The sequence below is a fragment of the Musca autumnalis genome, unplaced genomic scaffold, assembly GCF_047663935.1.
Source record: "Musca autumnalis isolate F117 unplaced genomic scaffold, ASM4766393v1 scaffold_3, whole genome shotgun sequence".
NCBI lineage: Eukaryota > Metazoa > Arthropoda > Insecta > Diptera > Muscidae > Musca > Musca autumnalis.
Window position 1 is genome coordinate 180,793,665 of NW_027411866.1, and position 18,822 is coordinate 180,812,486.

An 18,822-nucleotide genomic window follows, 5' to 3' on the forward strand; every position below is an offset into this window, starting at 1 on the left:
CTACTATCCAAATCAATTCAAACAGAATTATAGTACGTTTATATATGTAACCGGATTTAACAAACCCACTGGGTTTCAAATATCAACTCCCTTGCGTATACGTCAAATAAATCCTCATTAAGAAGGTCAACCCTGCAAAAGGCTATAATATAAACATGGCCTTAGAAAGGAGAGTGGAAGTGGTTTCAATATGTTAAAATTATAAAAAAGAATAGACATCAATTAGTTAGTTATTACAAACTATTGTATGAATATCTATTATATAAAACTCAAATGACGTTCGTACGTGAATCAAAAACTCGACCAATTTACAACCGATTTGTTTCGCGTTTGTCTTAAAATGTTCGTATTTATCCAAGGAAGGATCTGACGTATTTTATTTTCGAGATATCGCGAAAAATACGTGAAAATTTGCAAAAATATATTTTGAAGAAAGATTGTCAGTGAATATTGTCTTAAGATTTTCGTACTTATCCTGGGAAGGATCTGACGTACTTTATTTTTGAGAGATCGCGAAAAATCCGCGAAAATCTGCAAAAATATATTTTGAAGAAAGATTGTCAGAGAATATTGTCTCAAAATGTTCGTACTTATCCAAGGAAGGATCTGATGTATTTTATTTTTGAGATATCGCGAAAAATCCGCGAAAATTTGCAAAAATATATTTTGAAGAAAGATTTTCAGATAATGTTGCTGCATCGCCTGAACGTAACATTGGCTACATAAATCTTTGAAATTCCACATTGATCTGGAGATATAGCGTCGGGATCGGAGGTATCTCCAAAAAACTTTAAAAGTTGTATGCGGATATCTACGAACACGAACTGTTATAGATTTAGTCTCCAAAAATTGGATGTGTGGCGGAAAATAATTTAGGAATAAGAATGCCAAATTATATTAAAATCGGCTCAGATCTCGACATAGCTCCCATATATATTTTCGGCCGATTTGATGCATCAAACACGCTATGTATGTTGCAATTTCAATGAAACTTGGAATGTGTGACAGAATTTGGTGTAGAAATAAGTATGCCAAATTGTAATGAAATCGGTTCAGATTTGGATATACCTCCCATATATATTTTCGGCCGATTTCAAGTATTTGATTCAATAAAATTTTGAATATGTGATGGAATTTGGTATAGAAGAAAGTGTGCCAAGGTATACTGAAATGGGTTCAGATAGAATATGGCTCCCATATTAATTTTCGGCCAATTTCATGTATTTTATGCATTAAACACGATATGTATGTCCACTTGTATTGAAATTTGGTATGTTGGTGTATTGTATAAGCACCATCTCGGATGTCAATTTTTGAAATTTGTTTAAAATTTTTTAATTCAAATAAATTTTTTAATTTTTGTAAATTAAAGTTTGAAAGACCTTTGGTCTTAATTGTTAGCGTTTATTGACAGATTAAATTGGTGTTATCATTTTCTACATGATATTTTGTGGAAAATGTAATAGGAAGCACGCTGAAGGAGATGGCTATAAAGGCAGGTAGTAAAAGCACAAAGTCACATAATAGGTCACAAATTTCTTTGAATTTGAGAGGTGGCGGGGTGAGCAGAGGTCCTCCGCCCTATTTTTTAAAGAAACTTAATATTTGCAAAAAAATCCCGATGTAATGGTCTGAAAATTAATCTGCGAGACAATGGTGAGGATGTGTCTCCAGCTTTACGTAGTTATTTCCGGGTTTGTACCCGACCACAAAGTTTTAACTTTGTATTTTTATACGCAAACCGTATTTGGAAAACATTCATTGAAGTACATGTATTTCAATTTTATTGTGTCATTGAAATACATATACATATTTAACTTTTATTGTTAGGAACAACTGAACAAATACATATCTTCATAGAATGCCGAGACGAAGTAGAAAACACAACATTAGTCGACGTACGAATAGTGCGAGATTGACAGCTGCTGCAACAACATCACAAAGCGATGAACAACTTGCACAACAAACTCAATCTACACGAGAGCGAGTTGCACGATCACGTTCTCGCTTGAATGAAGATCACCGACAAGTACACAATATTGAAGATAGAGAAAGAATGAGACGTAATCGGTCAGGCCAACGCTCATATCAAGACAATTTGGTGCAACTAGTGCGTAGACAAAGGCGTGTCAGATTGGAGTTGAATCGTGCTGCATTCAATTACAATAGTACGATTGATTACAGCTCGCTTCCGGATGTTGCCATTGAATGTCCTTTGTGAACATTGTAGTGCACTTAAGTTCAAAACTGAGGCACCAGGATTATGTTGTGTAAATGGTAAAGTTCGATTGCCTGCCTTCAATCCACCACCAGAGCCACTACGAACGTTAGTATCCGGTGCAACATCAGAATCAAGACATTTCCTTAAGAATATTCAGTCGTATAATTCATGTTTTCAAATGACTTCCTTCGGAGCGACAAATATCATTAGGGAGGGCAATTTCATGCCAACGTTCAAGGTAATTGCTAATTGCTGTGAAATGTTGAATTATTGCGTTTCAAATTCTGACCTCACTGATTATTCTTTAATGCAGATTCAAGAACAGGTTTATCATAAAGTTGGGTCGTTGTTGCCATTCGCTGACGCAAATGATCAATTTTTGCAAATCTATTTCATTGGAAATCCAGTCGATGAACTGAATCACCGATGCACAATCTCTCCACATATCAGAAGACAAATAGTTTCAGAATTGCAAGGTCTATTCCCTGAACACAATGCATTAGTTAGGTTGTTTAAAACGGCATTGAATAGAATGCCATCTGATGATCATAGGATCGTTGTTAGCGCTGATAAAACACCGGTTGGACAACATGAACGAAGATTTAATGCACCTACTATCGATGATGTGGCAATTGTAATTGTTGGGGAACAATTTCTGCAAAGAGATATTGATATTCAACGCAGAAATGATCAACTTCAACGCGTTTCTGAGCTTCATCGCTATCCAATATATCCAATTTTGTTTTGGGAAGGTGAAGACGGTTACGATATAAATGTCAAGATGCATGATCCATCAACTGGTAAGAAGTGAAAATATAATGGTTGCAAATAACAAGTGAAAAAGGCATTAAGATCGGCCGGGCCGAACTTTGCATACCCTCCACCACAAATTACATTGGAACCAGGTTTCAGCCGAAAACCGGGCGGTACCGTTCTACAGGGGCTATACTAAAACGTGGATCTATATCAATAAATCTGTGCAGAAATAAGTGTGTAATAGCATTAACAGAGACTCAGTAATGTGTGTGAGATGTTAATACCAAACCTCGGGAGATACCGTTCTATGTGGAGTATATCCTGTTCACCGTGCTCTTGAATCTGATTTAAATGGAAAGTACTTACCCCTGGGAAGTTTTTGCGTCTTCTGAAACTACAATGTTCAAAGATGAGAAAAATCAAAAAAATAAACAAATCGCCGGAGGGCTTTTTAAATAAATCGCGTTTCAAGTTGACATTTTAAGGTTTTTTTAGGTTTTCGCGATTTTGCTTGGAAACCGCAAGTCCTTACGAAATGGGACTGAAGAAAATGTTGTAGCTATGAAAATTTTCTACAAGATTGACCTTTGTGATATCTTCGTAGTTTTTACCATTATTGAGATATAAAAGTTCAATTCTGTATCGCCTCTTTATAAAACAGTATTATACACAGTGCTCCTTAACCACCTTTAAATGAAAACGTCTTTCACCAGGAATGTTTATGTGTTTATAGATGAGAAAAATCAAAATACAATAAAAAATCGCTGATGGATTTATTAAATAAACCGCGATCAAAGTTGTAATTTTTAGGATTTTTCTAGGTTTTCATGATTTTTCTTGGAAACCGCAAGTCCTATTGAAATGAGAATAAATAAAATTTTGTAGCTATGAAAATTCTGTACAAGATTGCCTGATTGATGTTTTACTAGGATTTACCATTTTTGAGATATTGAGGTTCAGTTCAAACTTTCAGATTTTTTTCTTAGGTCTTCAGGATTTAGCTTGAAAACTGCAATTATTTTCTAAAGAATATGTTGTTGCTGAAAAAATTCTCTACAAGACTGGCTTTCGTAATTTTTTCCTATATTGTACCGTTTCTGAGATACATATAAGTTTAAGTTGGGAAATTGCAGTCATGACATAGTTTTATAAGGTGGCGAAACAGTCAATCCATTGTCCTAATTTGAACTTCTATGTTTCAATAACGGTAAAAACTGCGAAGTTATCTTAATAGTCAATATTGTAGAGAATTTTCATAGCTACAATATTTTTTTAAGTCCCATTTCGTTAGAGCTTGCCGTTTCCAAGCAAAATGGTGAAAACCTAAAAAACACATACAGCCAATAAAAACGAAAATGTGGGGGGACGAAAATATGGGGCCTATACCTAATAAATTTGTTGTGCATATGTTTTCTTACCTCTGGAAACATAACAAAGTCGGAAGACAAATGGGGGGCTAATACCTTCAAAATTCCTTAAAGCGTCGCACAGAGGGGAAACGTAGGCCTAAAGTTGCTCAAAACTCAAAATATGAAAATCGTTTTTTATGAAAAAAATGTTGTTAAACGGCAACCAGACTCTTTTCTACATTTGCTATAACCATCCTCGACTTTGTAAGATTAACCAATCCAATGCAGCAGTCGATTGAACTCAGCCATACTGAAAACAAAAAGTAAATTTTCGAAAACTAAGAAATTAGGTGAACATTAAAATGACATTATTTTCGCGAAAATTAATATTTTTCAAGAAAATTAATATTTTTCGTTTCCCGACTATAGTTTCTTCTAATGTTTTATGCGCTTAAGTCTCAAATATCCGATTCAATCATAAAAAATTGCGCATATTTGCGCCATTCCGAAAAAATCTAATTTTTCTCAACTAAAATATGAAATATTTTTATATGGAATTGCAAGGTTTACTCACACTAAATTTTGTTCCGCCTTATAACCGGGACTCTTATTTATCAGACTAAACCAACACCTATCAAATATGTTTGCATTATTCAGAAACATTCACGGCTTTTCTCATGTGAATTGAGAAAAATTTAATTTAAGTAAGTTTCAAAAAATAAAATTTGGAATGAAATATATGTATATGGGACTATATATACATCTGTACCGATTTGTTTGAAAATTGGCTCAATATTTTTTTAGGCTAGTTCAGGTTGCATGTGTCAAATTTCAGTGATTTTGGTGCATTTTTATCTCATATCAGATGCGAATATATATGGAAGCTGCATCCAAATCTGGACCGATTTTCATTATTTTCTATAGGATTAATCATTGTACAGAAGATATGCTTTGTGCAAAATTTTATATCAATCCGACTATAAATGAGCTTTCTAGGGCTTTTGATCAAATTTTAACACAAGTTTCCCCTCTGTGCGTCGTAGCTTCGCTTTCTTTTTGTATGGGGACTATACCAAAACGTGGTTCTAAGTTGCCCATTTTTAATACCAAAAGTTCTAAGTTTTTACTATAGCTTCCACCAACATTTTATCCACATTCTTAAATCCATTCAGATGCTAGATTGATTTCCACAGATGGGCATGGCTATATATCGATGCAAATTTCCACGCTGATCACGAATATGTATATTAGAACGGCCCACAAAACGACAAATTTGATTTTGAAACGCCTTTGAAACATTTTTTCCATTTGGTCTACAAACCTTATAAATGAACGTTTACCTGCGCCAACAGAGCGATCTTTTCTTCCATAGTAATTTGTGTGGGACCAAAGGTGAATGTTCTAAAGGCCGTATTTATGGTTCAATCGAATCAAAACTGGACCAGTTCATTGTTGTGATTAAACAAGAATTTCTACAATAATTTACCATGATCGTATATTTTATGGGGGTCCAAGGCGAATTTTCAGGAAAACGATCTACAGGCCAGAATTAGATATTAATCGTTAAAAATATTTAATCAGTTCATTGCTGTGGCTAAAAAGGAATCCTACCAAATTTATGAAAACCGGGTTGATTTTAATTTGCTCCAATATACATACATATTTGGCCAATTATAGGTGCCATGCAAAGTACTATGAAAATAAAGATCTGTTAGGGACACGGATTACCATTAACTGATCGTAATAAATTTCTGTAGAAATCGTTTTTAGCAACAACAATTACCTTTTAAAGCTTTTTCATCGATTGGACCATAAGTACGGCCTTTACAATATTCCACTTTGGTCCCATACAAATTACTATGAAAACAAAGATCGTTCGAGTGGCAGGGGATAACGTTAACCGATCGCCATAAAATTTCATATACAAGGTCCTTGGGTCCAATAGAAAACATATTGGGCGTTTTATTGTCCGCCCTAATTCATATACTTTGTGGAATCTAAAATGGTTATTTCGAGGAGGAGGAATGGCGTGCAATTCTTAATATACCACCGTACTATGGTGAAGGGTATAACAAGACAATTTTAACGATGTTTTTAAATTAATTTTGAGGCTTGGTACTTATAGTATTATTGCCTCCTGAAACATACAAAAATACCATAGTAGCTCCATAACAACCCTGAATAAGTATATAAAGCCTTCATATCTCCTATATTTATTCGTTAAATTATTAAAAACGTTAATATAATTATGGCATTCCATTATATTTTATCGTAGTCGGGGCAGCAAAGCGCACCAGGTTCAGCTAGTATGTATATAAAAATCCTTTTTGCAAATACACCCAATTTTTGTTGCTTCATTTACACCCCAAATTTAAGTGAATAAATATTTTGGGGTGTAAATGGATAGTTTGTATTTTCGGTGTTTGGGGTGATATTGCATTTGCGAAATGTACCCCAATTTCAAAAATGCATTTTGGGGCTTTATTTCTGTACGCCTTTTGGTGCATAAATATGGAAATAAAAAATTGCGAACTTGGGGAAAGGGAAAAAATTTCGCACGGAATTGTTATTGATGATTGCATTGAATATTTACTGAAAAATCTTAAATGTCCTAAACGTATAAATGTATATATAGCCTTAAATGTACATATGTAGTCGATTATTTCTCAATCATTTAAATCTCTGCTGTCTCTAGTGTCCGTTATGTTGCAGCTAATTGGATTTGTTAAAAAAAATTAAAAACCACAGACTTTTATAAAAATCATGTCCAGGGAAGTTTTTCTATTACCTCTTAATGTTAGCTAAGCGGTCACGGCCATGAGGAAGAAAAAAATTTTAATTGGAAAACAGAGTATAAAAATAACAATAAATTTATTGAACTGGAAGCCGTTTGTATACACTACACCTACTAGTGGTGCACTTTATCCAAGTCGTCTCTTTGTTTTCACCTTTGTTCGTTTAGTTAATAAATTAATGTATGCATAAAATCTAGTCAACCAGTAAATACTAAAATTAAATTCAATTTACCAACCCCTCTACAATTATTTTAGCGGCGCCAATACTTTACAAGGTTGTAAATTTTACTGGCCCCATTTTAATATGTGTATTTTTTTTTTTGCGAAAAACTTTTTAATGTGTTAATACAAACATTGAGTACAGCACTGGGGATATGTGAAACACATTTTGTACCAGCATCCATTGTTTTTCATCATATGGCAATAACCACCTATATTTAACAATCAATATCAGGTATTAATGGTAAACAAACAGAAAAAACCGGTGGTAACACCATACCACCAAACATTTATTGCAGCCTGTATGCATCGTAAAGGCTAGCAGCTTAAAAGGTATAGAAATCATTCCTCTGGCACAGTTGCATGGATTACCACCATTATATCCATTAAGTGTGTTTAATGGCCAACACATTTGTTCTCCTGCGTCTGTTATAGTAGGTTTTCATTTGAGCTGGAAAGAAAACACATAGAAAGAAAAACACATAGTTTTATTATACAAAAATTTATGGTTCATATTTTTTATTTATTAATTGAATAAAATGTTTTTTGACTTGGGGTATGGTAGAAAGTGTTGAATAGCTGAAGGAATAAAGTTTTTCTTTTCAAACAATTAGTTATACGTAATACATGTTATGGACAATAATCTAAATGGTAAAACGAGAAGGAATTAATTAAGGGGTTATGCCTATATACTATACAGGGCAAACTACTAAATTTTCATGATTTTTTTCAAGAAAACTACGATTATTTTTTTTTACATATTTTGATCTAAAAGAGCACATTAAAAAAAAAACTTTTGGAATTTCTGTTCTTAAATAAAAAATTGCATAGTTTTGTGGTAAGTGGTTATCTACGAAACCCTTTTTTGTAAAAACGTTTTGTGATGCCAAAGATAGCTAGAAAACGAACGGGGAGATATGTACACATTTTTGTGCGCGTTTTAAGAAGGGTTTCGGAGTCGGAGTCTGGAGTCGGCGTCTAGCGAATTTTGCCGGGAAAAATTATTTTTTCTAAATTTATCAAAAAAAAAAAAAAAAAAAAAAAAATAAAACAAGTAAAAAAGTATCAGTCGGCTTTGTCGACAGAGATATACCCTCAGCCTAGGAATATTGAAACAATTTTTTCTCCAAAAAACGTATGTATTTAGGCGGTTTTAAAAATTTTGGGCGTATGAATCGACACAAATTTTGATTAGGATTAAAGATCAAAAGATTTGCAGAGGAGATACTTAAAGGAATGGATTGACCATTAAGGAAGAGCGTCTCCAGCCACTAAACATGGTGCCATAAGGGGGTTTTTACACCCTTCGGGCTGTTTGCTCAAGAAGTATGGACTTGCCCCTGAAAAACTTTTACCATCGTAATTGAGGCAGCGAATGCAAGTTGCTTCAACAAAAATCAAAGTGATTCGATAGCAGGTCTTAATGTGGACTTATCCGAAATTTTGTGTGGGAGGTACCGGATGAGTGGACAAATATAGTCCAGACCTGATCTATATCTGGTAGAGAGAAAGAGAGAGAAGTCTCCCTTGTCCCGTATGGGATGTTGTGGAACAATGCTTTTTTTTGTTATATCTGGTAGATATATTAGGATGTGTGAAGTATGGACCAGTTCGGCCAAGAGTTACCGTACGAACAATTTTTCCGAACATTTTTGAACTTTTGTGGGGGAGGTACCTGAAGGAGTTGACCGATATGGCTTATTTTCGAACTTAAACTATGTTTGGACAAAATATTACTAAGGCCAAAATTTGGACTGAATTGGCAGATCCGTTCGAGAGTTATCTAGCGCTTCAAACCAAAGTTATCTAGCGCTTCAAACACCTCACACGGTGTCATAGGTTTTTTTTTGCAACTTTCAGGCTATTTTCTCAGGAAGTATGGACTTGCCCCTGATGAAACTTTTACCGTCGTGAATACAATTTGCTAAAACAAAAATCGAAGCGATTCGAGGGAAGGTCCTAAACTAAACTTATCCGAAATTTTGAGTGTGAGGTACCAGAAGGAGTGGACCGATTGAGTCCATATTCGACTCACATCTAAGTCTGGTAGACATTTCACGATTTGCAAAGTATGGACCAAATCGGTTACTCTTTTCACGAGTTATCGTACGTACAAATTTTCAGAACATTTTCGAACTTTTGTGGGGGAGGTACCGGAAGGAGTGGACCGATGTAGCTCATCTTCGAACTTAAACTAAGTTTGGGCAAAATATTACGAATGCCAAAATTTGAACGAAATCGGTTCATCCGTTCGACAGTTATTGTGCGCTCCAGCCAGCAGGACAGACGGACGGACATGGCTAGCTCGACTCCAAATTGTCAGAAACACATTTCGTCCAAACATACTTGGGGTCTAAAACCATTATTTCGATGAGGCACATTTTCATCGTATCAAAGTGTATATACCCTCCTTAGCCTAAAGGCTGAGGGTATAAAAAACAAGTAAAAAGTATCAGTCGGCTTTGCCGACAGAGATATACCCTCAGCCTGTGTACATTGAAAATTTTTTTTTCCAAAATACATACGTATGTATTTAGGGGGTTTTAAAAATGTTGGGCGTTTGAACAGACAAAAATGTTGATTAGGATTAAAGATCAAATTGACCATTATGAAAGTGGATCTCCAGCCACTACATATGGTGCCATAGGGGGTTTTTACACCCTTCGGCTGGTTTCTCAAGAAGTAAGGACTTGCCCTTGAAAAAACGTTTACCATCGTAATTGAGGCAGCGAATGCAAGTTGCTTCAACAAAAATCAAAGTGATTCGAGAGCAGGTCTTAAAATGAACTTATCCGAAATTTTGTGTGGGAGGTACCGGATGGAGTGGACAAATATAGTCCATATTTAAACCTGATCTATATCTAGTAGATATATTAAGATGTGTAAAGTACAGACCAATTCGGCCACTCCCTTCAAGAGTTACCGTATGAACAATTTTTCCGAAAATTTTTGAACTTTTGTGGGGGAGGTACCTGAAGGAGTGGACCGATATGGCTTATCTTCAAACTTAAACTATGTTTGGACAAAATATTACTAAGGCCATATTTTGGACCGAATCGGCAGATCCGTTCGGGAGTTCTCTTGCGCTCCAACCACCTCACACGGTGTCATAGGAGTTTTTGTAACTTTCATGCTATTTTCTCAGGAAGTATGGACTTGCCCCTGATAAAACTTAAACCGTCGTATGGAGGGCAGTGAATACAAGTTGCTAAAACAAAAATCAAAGCTATTCGAGAAATGGCCCTAAACTGAACTTTTCCGAAATTTTGTGTGGGAGGTACCCGAAGGAGTGGACCTATTGAGACCATATTAAAACCTCATATTCCTCTGGTAGAAAGTTTGCGCTATACAAAGTATGGACCAAATCGGTTACTCCCTTCGACAGTTATCGTGCGCACAAACTTTCCGAACATTTTCGAACTTTTGTGGGGGAGGTACCGGAACGAGTGAACCGATGTAGCTCATCTTCGAACTTAAACTAAGTTTGGGCAAAATATTACGAAAGCCAAAATTTGAACCGAATCGGTTCATCCGTTCGAGAGTTATCATGCGCTCCACCAGCAGGACAGACAGACAGACGGACGGACATGGCTAGATCAACTCCAAATTGTCTGAAACACATTTCGTCCAAACATACTTGGGGTCTAAAACCATTATTTCGATGAGGCACATTTTCATCGTATCAAAGTGCATATACCCTTTTTAGCCTAAAGGCTGAGGGTATAAAAATAGTTTACTTTATATGGTAGAGAGATAAATATTAATACATTTTGGGAATCGTTTAATAAATTTATAAGAAAACTATGAGAAAAAGTATAAGCAAAGGCTTTATTATAATTATTTGTTGGTCCAATTGATCCACTTAATTTTTTTTTAAATGTAAAGTTCCCTGATAATATAATTATAAATACACCTTTTGCGTAAGTGTGCAAGCTAAATCGATTTCTTAACATACCGCCACATTTATGGCAAAACTTATATACACTTTGAAACACTGGGTTTAGATCCCACTTATTTAGAACTTCACTATAATGTGGAAAATGTATTACAAATTTATTTTGATAAAAATCCATGTAACACGAAATAGTCGCTCTGAACCCCCTTTAATATACTAATTACATTTATTTTAATTTTAATCAAACACGAAACTGAACGATCTTCATTACCAAAAATGTTTTGCATTTAAAATATTTTAAAAACAAGTAATGTGATACGCTACACCACAACCTCCAGCAATTAGCTATGTGCAACCACTTTGCACGCTGAATGTCAGGGTATTATTCCCAGACCTGGCCACATCAAATTTTCAACGGTGGCATAATACCTCTTTGTAATGCTGCCGATATTTCCTGAGTATTTCAGCCATGAAAAACTTCTCTTCAAGTGGCAACTTAGGCCATGCCTTTCGGATTCGGCGATAAAAAATACGTCACATATCAACGACATAACATGAATCCGTTTGTATAAGATAAGTCTCCCTTGTTCCTACTGGGATATTTGAGGAACTATTACATAAATTATACATTTCTAAACAATATGCCAAAATTGGAAAATTCACATTGATTGTGGGTTTATTGAAGATCTATCGTCCTCACATATGCTTGGTAATGCACGCAGTTTTGTTATTTTCAGGGCATTTCGAAAATAGTTTGTTGTGGTTGTGGTCCGTCCGTCTGTCCATTATAAATTGTAATCAAACTCCAGGCTGCAATTATGGACCGATTGTCACGAAATTTTGTATGGAGGTCGGGTTCAGACCAGTATAGATCCCTATTTTTATTAGTGATGATCGTGAAATATTTAGCGAGTGAAATGGACCAAAAACATAATTGTTACCTAATTTTGTAGCGGCTCTGTAGGTCGCAATAATAGTCCGATCAACAAGGTAAGGGTATATGACGAAGAAGAAGCTTGCAATTTGAGATGATGATCAGATAATATTTAGAGGGTTAAATGCACCACAACTTTTGTCTGAAAATTTTTAATAAACATCTTATATCTTTATTCTTGGAAGACATATTCCGGCTAAGTAAGATATACTTGGAAAATATATTTTTGACCTTTCTATTGTTGCCAATTGTGTTGGTGTACATGATAGGATAACAGAGTTACAGCCTTATATATCGAATTATTTGTTTGTAGTTTAATAATAAACACGCTAGAGGTCGCAATTATAACTCAATAATCACGAAATTTTGCACGAGGTAAGACTTTAGGTCGAAAAAGATGCCTACAATTTTGGATGATGATCTGATATTATTTAGTTGGTGAAATGGACCATTACTTTTGCATGAAAAATATAAACATTTTATATTTTGTCCATAGTTTAATTTCTGGAGGGCATATACCGCCAAAGTAGCCTACATATGAAAAAAAAAAACGACTGACCTTTCCACTTTTACAAATTGCAAGAATGAGTTTGGTAGATAACGGGGCTACCGCCTAATATAAAGTGGGTTTTCTGTAGAGAACCACATTTTCCTCATGTGCTATAATTGTCTCTATCATGACAGAGAAATTCCCAGTTTGTGCATTATTGCGAATTACGTGGAGCACAGGCGTATTAATTGTCCTGTTCAACCCTTCTGTTGAAACTAGAAATTTTAAATTTTTATTAAAAAACTAGCAAAGTGCCCGCTACTTCGTATGCGTTAAATATACAAAATAAATAAACAATATATAATATAGAATTGTGGAAACATTTTGTCACGCCTACACAAAAGCAATCCACATTTTTTGAGATATTTTAATTGAGGTTCTCAGCGCAAATATGGCCTAACCCAACAACCGCCATCCTCATTTCCAGCTCTATCTGTTCCCTCAAAACCAATTATAGAACTATTTAGTACTTTACATGTAAATACATAAATACTCGTACGAACCTCCTCCTATTATTTCAAAATTCCCTTCACACAATAACAAATTGTACTAAATCCTGTGCCATTTACAACTATTTAAGGCACATATTTCTTAAATCGGACGTTTTAAGCAAATGATAACAGTAATCTTAATTCCAAATCTCACGAATCCAGATCTATCCGTTCAACCAATACAAAATTGTACCATACATGGAACCATTTCGTACCCCTAAGTGTACCTAATTCCACATTTTAGGATTCGAGCGCTATAATTTCCCCCAAATCCTAATTGTACAAAATGTAGTACTTTTGTAAGCATAAGTACGCATTTCCAAAACTAACCCCAACAGTAATATTAACTCCAAAATTCAAGATTCCAGCTCTAACCGTTCGCTCAAATCCAAGTTGTACCAAATTTAGTACCGTTTAGTACCTTTCGTACATATAAGTACGAATTTCCAAACTTCCTCGATCCTACACCCCAACAGTAATCTTAATTCCAAACTTCAAGATTCCAGCTCTAGCCGTTCGCTCAAATCCAAATTGTACCAAATTTAGTACTATTTAGTACTTTTCCTACCCTAACTAAAAATTTCCAAAATTTTATCAATCATACAATTCAACAGGTAATTTAACTCCAAACTTGAGGATGGCAGCTACATCAGATCACCGAAAACCAAATTTAGTACCATTTAGTACTTTTCGTACCCATAAGTACAAATTTTCAAAACTAACTCAGTGCTATGTTCAAACAATAAGCTTAATTCCGAATTTCAGGATTCCAGATATATCCGATAACTCAAATCTAAATTTGGTACCATTTAGTACTATTCGTATCCATAGTACGAATTTCCAAACCTACCTCTATCAACATTCCAACAGCAATTTTAATTTCGAATTTCACGATTCCAAATGTATCCCATCATTGAAATCTAAATTGTACCAAATTTAGTACTATTTAGTACTTTTCGTACCCATAACTAAAAATATCCAAAACTTTATCAATCCTACACTCCAATAGTACTCCTTATTCCAAATCTCGGAATTTCCGTTCACCCAAATCCAAATTGTACCAAATTTGGTACTATTTAGTACTATTCGTACCCTAGAGTACGAATATCCACAACTACCTTAATCCTACACGTCAACAGTAATCTTAATTCCAAAATTCAGAATTACAGCTGCATCAGATCATATTGCAGCATGGGGTCGCTTCGCCAGGTACTCGGTATCGCTACCGTTAAAGTTTTTCTGAAATATTAATTTTGGTGAAGGGGAAGGCACCCACTGAGCTCCTCCTTGTGTATAATTTTGGGATTTATACCAGCATTCGGCAGCCCTTTACTCGCGAGCATGCCAAGAAAGCTTCTCTTAACGCATTTAAAAACCATGCAATCGCACAATGTTTGCTCAATTTTTTGTTGTTGTGTGCCGATTTCTGATATATACATTCAACAATTTACCGCCAAGTCCGAACGGCGTGCCCTAAGACACCACTTGTAAAAAGTTTTTCATGGCTGAAATACTCAGGAAATGTCGTCAATATTACTAAGGGGTATTATGCCACCGTTGATCAATTCCCCGGCCAGGTAACTTCAAACGGTGGGAAAATACCCCTCAGTAATGTTGGCGTCATTTTCTGAGTATTTTAGTCATGTAAAATACCTCTACAAGTGGTGGCTTAGGGCACGCCGTTTCGACTCGGCGATAAACTGTAGGTTCCCATATCAGGAAATATGAATCGGGATGTACTCATTGATATGAGGGAAGTCTCCTTTGTCCCTTAAGGGATGTTTGTGGAACAATTATTATATTATTATTTAAGCTTGATGTGATAAGGTGGCAGAATCTACAAAGCTATTTCTTACAATAAGTTTATTTGTTCCATTAATGAATTTTGATTTGCTGAAAGCTAATTTCCACGAGTAGTGGTGTAGGGTATCACATGGTCGGCCCCGTCCGACTATAGTCTTTGCTTACTTGTTAAATTCTACAGAAGTACGTGCTTTGATATTCAAAAAATTGTGGCGGACAGGTAAAAAACTTTAATTTGTCAACTTTTTTAGAGAGAGTATTACTAGTGAAAAATGCATATCATTTGAAATGTTGTGCCAACCAATGAAGCTCTAATCACTTTTTAGTATGCAAAATGCTATCTAACTAAACAATACCGTTTTTTTTTTTGTTTCAAATTTAAAACCCATTCACAACAAATAACAGAATATAAATAAATCCTTTCGAAAAATAAACCTTTTAGGTGAATAAGCCTCTTACGTCTTTATTTGAATTTGTTTTTTTTCGGAAATTAATTTTTGCAATCTCCCCCTCATAAAAAACAATTTTCAATATCATCTGCATTTTTACTATAGCCTTTCTTGCGAATCAGTTTTTTATTTGTATATTATCTGTATTTCGTATTCTATATGGAATTTATATATAATGCGTTTACATAAAATGCTGAATAATAATTGAGAATTTCAAAGGAATTTAATTTGATAGTGTTTATTGTTGGCAATTGTAAATTTAAAAATAAACACGGTGCGCCTTAACCAATTTAAATGAAAGTAGCTTACACCTGGAAAAATTTTGCAGATTCTGAAACTACAATGCTCATAGATGAGAAATATCGAGAAACAAAAAAATCGCCGGAGGGATTTTCAAATAATTCGCGATTTAAGTTCACATTTTTAGGGGTTCTTTAGGTTTTCACGATTTTGCTTGGAAACCGTTCTATATAGATGGGCCTAAAAAAATGTTGTAGCTGTGAAAATTCTCTACAAGATTTACCTTAATGATATTTTTGTAGGTTGTACCGTTTTTGAGATATAGAAGTTCAAATTGAGACAATGCACTGACTGTATCGCCTCCTTATAAAACAATGCCATTACTGCAATTTCCAAATTAAACTTATATATCTTGAAAATGGTACAACCTAGAAAAAAAATAGATCATCCAATCTTGTAGAGACTTTTCATAGCTTCAACATTTTCCTTAGTCCCGTTTTGATATGAGTTGCGGTTTTCAAGCAAAATCTTAAAGACTTAAGATAAAAACCTAAAAATTTGTACTGAACCTCTATATATAAAAAATGGTAAAACCTACGAAAAAACCTAAAGGTCAGTCTTGTAGAGAATTTTCACAGCTACAACATATTCCTTAAAAATCATTTCGATACGACTTGTGTGTTCCAAACAAAATCGTGAAAACCTAAAAACCCCTAAAATTTTAATTTTTGATCGCGATTTATTTAAAAATCCCTCCAGCGATTTTTTCTGTTTTTTTTTTTTTTTTTATTTTTCTCATCTATGAACATTGCTGTTTCAGAATCCGCGAAATCTTCCCATGTGTAAGCGGTTTTCATCAAAAGTTAGTTAAGGCGCACTTAACATGATATTGTTTTATAAGGAGGCGATACAGTCAGTGCATTGTTTCAATTTGAACTTCTATATCTCAAAAACGGTAAAACCTACGATAATATCATAAAGGTCAATCTTGTGGAGAATTTTCACAGCTACAACATTTTTTTGTGCCCAAAATCGTGAAAACATAATAAACCCCTAAAAATGTGAACTTAAATCGCGATTTATTTGAAAATCCCTGCGGCGATGTGTTTATCTTGATATTTCTCATCTATGAGCATTGTAGTTTAGAATCTGCAAAAACTTCCCAGGTGTAAGCACCTTCCATTTAAATTTGGTTAGGGCACACCGTGTATATGTTATAAAATAAAAATATGTATGTATGTAAAATTTCAAGTGCTGATTACTATAAATTTATCAAACATAATAATCTGTTTTTGTAAAACAAATTGTTTTTGAAACGAATGTTGCGTAACAAAACGAATTTGTTTTAAATCTCTCCTTTTCTCCCGATACCTCTCTCCGGCGCTACGCCTTGCTACTGATTGTAAAGTAGCCCTACATGTCGCATTTTTCTCTTCGGTAGCAGCACGACACTCCTGATCATACCATGGATTCCTTGGTGGAGGTCTCTGGTATCCAAGTGTAGATTTTGAGGCTGTTTGCATGGAGTGGGCAATGCTTTGCCATTGCGCTGATATGTTATCGGGATGAGGAGTGCTTTGATTAAGCAATTGGGCTAGTTGAGTGGAATATGCTGTGGCTATCTGTTGTGATTGCAGCTTACCGATGTCTAACTTTTGTGTTGTGTCTGTTCGTACTTTGTTTGCTATGTTTAAGCGGGTGCGTACCTTTGCTGCAACAAGGTAGTGGTTCGAGTCTACGTTTTCTTCTCGGAACGAACGCACATCCAACACGCTCTTTGAATGTCATCCATCTATCACAACGTGATCAATTTGATTTCTTGAATGTCTTCCATCTATCACAACGTGATCAATTTGATTTCTTGTTTTCTGATTTGGAGAGAGCCAGGTGCTCTTATGAATGTCGAGATGTTCAAATCTTTTGCTGCTAACTACCATGTTTTTTTGCCGCTGCGAAGTCTATCAGCCTCATATTATTGTCAGATGTTTCATTCATTATGTATACAGTATATTGCGTCAACCCGCTGAGTTGTTTTTGTATTTGCTTCTCTCTCATGAACAAAACAAATGGCAAGCAAACATCATCTTTTTGTTCTTGCCTCTCCATAACAAAACGGCAAAAAATACCAGACTACAAAAACGAAGCAAATAATTTTAGGGAAAAAACTACAGTTGGTGAATTTTTTGGTCGGTTTTATATTCTTGTTCGATTTTTGTGTTTAGTATGGTCTCTTGCACGGCTTCTAAAGGGAGCCCAAAAGTTTAGCACGATAGTGGCACATTGTGCAGATCGTGTTCGGTCGTGTCGTGCAAAGTCGTTCTTTGAAAAAAAGCACGATCAAGCACGGCCAAAAATTTATTCCGGCACGACACGCACAAACACGGCTATTTTCGAGAAGGCACGAACACGCCCTACTCACGGCACGGTTAGAAGATACTTACTATAAAGCGATATGAATATGAGCCTTCTGAAAGTACTTCAAAAACCGGTCTGGCCAAGATATATAAAAGCGCGTTATTCACAACAGGAAATATTACCTTTACGGATCAAATGTGTTATAATCTATTCTAAAACCAGCTTATCGGATCAAATGTTTCATATATACATACATACGTATTTTATGCCTGCAGCTGAGGAGAGTCGAATTATCCGATTGCATACAAACATACGGAAAAATAATTAGATTTTTTTTAATTAGGTCATGTAATGTTTAAAGTTAAAATTGGTTTTGCAGCATTTAAAATAAACATATTTGTATAAGTGTCTTAAAAATAAAATCATTGAAAATGTTTTGAAAGTTTTGTATTACAACTTATGTCAAATGTTCCTAATACTCTTTGTAAAATTAAATGTGAAATTTGTGTATTTAATTAATTTTTTATGTAATATCAGATTTTCTTCAATTCAAACACAATACAACATTTTACAATTGTGGCAACATTTCATCAACATTAAAGTTACAGCAACTAACTACAACTACACAAGAAGTTTTCAATCAAAAGCACTTGACAATAATAAATGCAAACAAAAACATTTAATTTCTAGCTAGCACAAAGCATGCCTATGTACATAGAAATGTAAATGGTTGTTAGTTAGGTGAGTAGGTAGAGATGTGGCAAC

The 18,822-nt window shown here is 34.8% G+C and overlaps 1 long non-coding RNA gene across 1 annotated transcript in view; it reads right to left on the reverse strand.

Moving 5' to 3' along the window:
* The window catches only part of LOC141396734 (uncharacterized), a 611,272-nt gene that overhangs the window by 317,423 nt on the left and 275,027 nt on the right, over window positions 1-18,822 (reverse strand). Inside the window, exon 4 of the long non-coding RNA XR_012411234.1 lies at window positions 7,621-7,791. This is a non-coding gene — a long non-coding RNA (uncharacterized lncRNA). The remainder of the gene's footprint in view (window positions 1-7,620; window positions 7,792-18,822) is intronic.